Genomic DNA, 5490 nt, shown 5'->3' with positions numbered 1-5490 from the left:
AGGGGATTAGCGCATGAGTTTGTTCCACCAGGTCAGACTGTTAATCAAACTTTCTATTTAGAGGTTCTGGAAGGACTGTGTTAACAGTGTGTGACAAAAAAAAGACCTGATTTGTGGCAGACAGGGGATTGGTTTTGCCACCATGACAATACACCTTGAGTTAGTTAATTTATTGTGCCAACCTGGCTGATTAACACATGTGTGGTTAATGGAAGGGCGGAGGGATAAATGGTTCAGTAAGCCTCGCCTTTCTAGTTCTCAGGTCTCTTGCTTTCTGATGGTCGGACCAGCGTGCAGCTGCCTTAGCCAGTTCCCTGCTTCAGCTGGCAAGGCTCACTTCCTGCAAGACAGCCCCAAGGAGAAGCCACATGGACCTACCCCATGCAGCCCTGGATGCTGGAGCAGCCGTGTGGAGACCCCTGCCAGCACTGAGATGCTTACACATTCACTGACTTGTGGGCTTGGGCAGCACTGAGTTGGGATGTTTTCTTTGATGTGCACTTAATCTTTATATAAAACTCTCTCTTATACATGAGTTTCTATGGATTTGTTTCTCTAAAGTACCCAGACTAACACACACCTGCTCATGCAGCCATCTCAGTGCACCAGTTTTTGGCAAAAAACAGCATGCCTCTCTTGCCCCACACACCTTACTCACCTGACCTCGCTCCGTGAGACTTTGTTTTGTTTCTGTGAATGAAAAGAGACATGAAAGGACAGCGATTTGACGACATAAAAGAGGTGAAAGAAAATAAGGGAGGCGCTGTCAGCCATCTAAACAGATGAGTTTGAAAAATGTTTCCAAGAATGGAATCGCAGATTTGACGAATGTATTAAGTGTAATGAAGAGTCCTTTGATGGTGATAAGGTTGTTTTGTGAATAAATAGATAAATAAATACATAGCTTGCGGGGGTGGTACTCAAGTTTTTTGAGTACCCCCCTATGTGAGTGTCACTGGAGTCAACCCGGTCTAACACAAGGGACTTCTTGGGAATCACAAAATAAGTCAAGTGACGGCTTTGTATTCCACCTGTGAAAAGGATGGGCCATTGCCAAGGGGAAAGAAATGGCCTGCCAGGAATAGGAAAGCCAAATAAGAAGAACGGATTAGAGCTCATCATGGGCTGTAAACTCCCAGCATCGTTCAAGTAAGTGAGTCAGTGAGCCTGTTTCTCAGGAAGTAGCTGCCCCGCATAGTAAACTAAAAAGTGCTGTCACTTCCTTGGGAGACGTATGACGGAAACCTGAGGTTTCTGTGTGTTCCGGAACTGTGGTGTTGGCTCCTAAGCAAGCAGGGTTTTCCGTGGGCTCAGTCCGGTGCAACCCCTGCTGAGCATCTGCAGCTCCACCCCTGCTCTGCTGAATCAGATGGAAAAGACTGATTTGGACCCAGTAGAGCTGAGGGGGACCCTGCACATGCTCAGCAGGACATCAAGTCAGAATACGCCAGTTCAGAGCCCTGCATATACGTTACTACTTGCAAAAAGGACCAAAGTCAAACCCACTACCACTGAGTTTATTCCAACCCACTGTAACGCTAGATGGGGTGTCCACAACTGTAAATCTTTATGGGAGCAGGCAGCCTCCCCTCTACCCCAGAGAGTGGCAGGTGGGTTTTAACCTCTGACCGTCTGCTTAGCAACCCAGCATTTAGCCCTCAGCAACACCAGGGTTCTGCCAGTCCCCTCACAGTCCCCTCTTTCCTTTGGCTGGGGCCAATGCTACAGAGCAAGCTACATTCATGCCATTTCTTCTTCTTCTTCTTCTTCTTCTCCTTTCTTCTTCTTTTCATCCAATATAAGAGTTGAACAAACCAATATCTAATATTCCAGCAGATGCTAGAGAAAAAGAATAAGTGGCATTGTTCCCTTTATGTGTTCGAAGGAAGAGTAAGTTCACAGGTCCTTCTGACTCCAGTACATAATGCCTGAGACAGAGACTGCTTCTAGGTGTTTGTGCCATCTGATCCCTTGTCGCTTGAACCCTCTGAGTTCCCAGGGCAGAAATCGGAGCAGAAATAGTCAGCTGGATTCTAGAGAGGAGGCTCAAGTCAAAACTGAGACGGTTCCCTTCGGCTGAGTCTTTTCCTTTAGAAATGTTAAGGTCAAGAAGCTGAGGGTCAAGGTAAGAAAGATAGGTTAGGTAAACTCAGCCCAAAGTGCTCAGGTAGGGCTTTCTCTTTTGGAACAAGAAGGAAACTGTCACAAAAACCATGATCTATTCAGCCAATTGTGGGCAGGACTACAGAGACAGGAAAGAGACCAGCACTGAGCTATGCAGATAGAAAAGCAGACAAGATTGGTTCATGGCCCTTTGACCAGGGTCCTCAGGGTATGACTCACGACCACGGGACCCTGGTGCCCCAACTGCCATCAATGGGCCACCCAGGCAAGTTCCAGGGCAGCCAAGGGCTGCCCCTCCCTGGGCTGACTAGGGGAGTGGTAGTCATCCACTTCCAAATGCACCCTGTCTGAGGGCAAATCCTTTCACACTGCCAGTCAATGGCCAGGAAAAGTAAAATGGAATCTACGTGAAGATCTCCAAATGAGTTTAGGGTGGCTGTGTGACCTTGGGAAGGTGCCACAAACTCAGACTCATAGAGTTGAATAGGGACTCGGCTTGAATATGTTCTACAACATCCTCTCCAAGGTACGATCTGCCTTCTATTTAATTCTCTATGGAGAATAGTTTTCACTGCTTGCCGAGCACTCCTGTGTGCCAGGACCTGGGGGAAGCACCTGGTGCACACCGTCACTAATCCAGGAAGGCAGTGAGTACAGGCAGACCTCACAGACATGGTGAGTTTGGATCCAGACCACCGCAATAAAGCGAATATTGCCATAAAGCCAATCCCAGGAATTTTTTTGGTTTCCCAATGTGTGTGAGAGTCATGTTTATGCAATACTACAGTTTAAGAACTGTGCAGCATCATTGCCATTGAGTTGATTCCGAGTCACAGTCACCCTATAGGACAGGGTAGAACTGCCCCATGGGTTTCCAAGACTGCGACTTTATGAGACTGGAAAGCCTCCTCTTTCTACTGGTGGTTTCCAACTGCTGACCTTGTGGTTAGCAGCCCAGCGTGTAACCCACTATGCTGCCAGGGCTCCTTGAGTGGTGCCATAGCAGTATGAAAGGAGTTTGAAATACTGTGAGGATTACCAAAATGTGGCGGAGAGACACAAAGGGTCGGAGCACGCTGCTGGGAAAACCCAGCTGAGAGGCTTGCTAGTGCACCGTTGTCACAAACATTTCACGCAGTATGTGCGCAGGACAAGAAGGCATACCGCGCTGACAACGTTTTGATGCTATCCACAACGTTTCAGTGGCTACGTCCTCAGAAGGGGACAGCCTAGTCCTTCTTCATAGTCTGTCCTTTGTCTGGATGATGACCTTCTGAAACCCGGCCACTTTGGGTGACCCTGCTGATGTTTGAAATACCAGTGACCGAGCCTCCAGCCTCACCACAGTGACGCACCCTGGCAGACAAACGGAGGGGCGGCGATCAAGGGCAAGGTCGAGACTGACATGGTGGCTGCGACAAGGGCCTCCAACGTAAGAACCAGCGTGAGGACGGCGCAGGACCGGCCAGCGGTTCGTTCCGTTGTACATAGGGTCACGAGGGTCACTGCGAGTCGGGACTGACTCCAGGACACCTAGCAATGACACGGTTCACACGTGTTTATACAGATGCAGAAACAGGCTCAGAGAGACAGACACCATCAGTGCAAGGCAATGGCCGAGCTAGGGTTCCTACCCGACTACCTTTGGCCCCCAAATCTGTGTCCGTTCCATTATACGGTGAGATTTTTCTGAAGATCCACTCTACCAAGCCTACCATTAAAAGATTCTTTATTGGGCTGAGTCCTGTCTTCCTCTTAACTCCCACCTACCGCCACGTCCAAGTCCCGCCCCTCCAGCTAGAAGAGACCAATTTCATCTCTCTCCTATAGGCCCCTGTTTCAAATACGAAAAGGCTACAAACGCCTTGGAAGGCACCTGTTTTCAACGTCCATCCATCAAGGCTTACAGTCCCTTCCGTTGGTCTGGGTCTCATTTTCTTTTTAATTGAAGCTTAACACGAATACGGGAAATTGCACCAGCCATCATTGTATGGCAAGTGATCAGTGCTTACGAAGTGAGCAGTTCTTTATCAAGAAACAGAAATGTGATCTCCCAGAACCTAGAAGCCTATGTGACCTCCAGTCTGAGGCTTCCACGCTGGTGATATGTGCAGGGATGGAGTCTGGCTTCTGCTCACACTGCAGGTAGCTCTAGCAGGTTCTCATGTTTCAGTGGGCTGCACTCTGGTGGTTTATACAGCTCTGTCATGCTGGAAGTTACGATCGCAGTATCATCATGGACTCGCTTCAGCAGCGCTTCCAGAAGAAGGCTGAGTTGGAAGAAAGGCCTGGGACTCTGTTTCTGAAAATCAGTCCGTGAAATCGTATGGATCACAGAGAAACATGGCCCGATTCCCTTGTGTTGGGCCCATCATGAGGAGGGATCCACCCATGGAGGAAGCCTTCACGTGTGGTGACGTCGTAAGGAGGGCCTTGGTGAGGTGGGTGAGCCGGGCAGCTGCCACGATGGACCCAGGCATCCCGGTGATGGTGAGAATGACAAGCAAGGGTGTTCTGTTCTGTTCTGTTGTGCCTACTCAGCTACCCATCTACCTGTCCTTGGCTCATTCTCATTACCTTTAACATGTGTTGCCTCAAACGCCAGGTGGGTAGTGGTTAAGCATTGGGCTGTGATATGCAAGGTCAGCGGTTTGAAACCACCAGCCACTTCATGGGAGAACGATGGAGCTTTGTACTCCCACAAAGAGTTATAGTGTCAAAAACTCACAGGGCAGATCTATTCTGTCCTATAGGGTTGCCGAGTTGGAATCACATCGATGGCAGCTTTTTTGGGTGGTCATTGTTTCTGTCTTAACTGGACTAGGTGGTGGTGGTGGGTGGTGGGTCTGGCAGGATCAGGCTCTTACCCAGTCCCTTCACTGGGCTCCCATAGGGCCTTTTAGTCACCCCTCAGGCTGGCCTCCCCATAGACCAGCCGTTTTCTACCTGTGGGTCTCAACCCCTTTGGAGGTTGAATGACCCTTTCACAGGGGTCGCCTAAGACCATTGGAAAACACATATTTCCGATGGCCTTAGGAACCAAGACACGCCTCTATCCGTCTCCAGGCGGGCCCACCCACATGCGATAAGCCCACATACGAGTACCCTGTGTGAAGAATGTTACCCGTGCTACACCATGCTTCAAGACAAAGTTTCATTTATTTGTCACTAGAAATAAATATTTCACAATATATAATTACATATGGTTTTTGTGATTCATCACTACGCTTTAATTATGCTCAATTTGTAATAGTGAAAATACAACCTGCATATCACATATTTATATTACGATTCATAACAGTAACAGAATTACAGTGATGAAGTAGCAACGAAAATAATGTTATGGCGGGGGGTCACCACCACATG

The sequence above is a fragment of the Echinops telfairi genome, unplaced genomic scaffold (assembly GCF_000313985.2).
Source record: "Echinops telfairi isolate 266 unplaced genomic scaffold, ASM31398v2 ScPeMD7_8;HRSCAF=38, whole genome shotgun sequence".
NCBI classification, from domain to species: domain Eukaryota; kingdom Metazoa; phylum Chordata; class Mammalia; order Afrosoricida; family Tenrecidae; genus Echinops; species Echinops telfairi.
Note: the sequence above shows the minus strand (reverse complement) of the source record.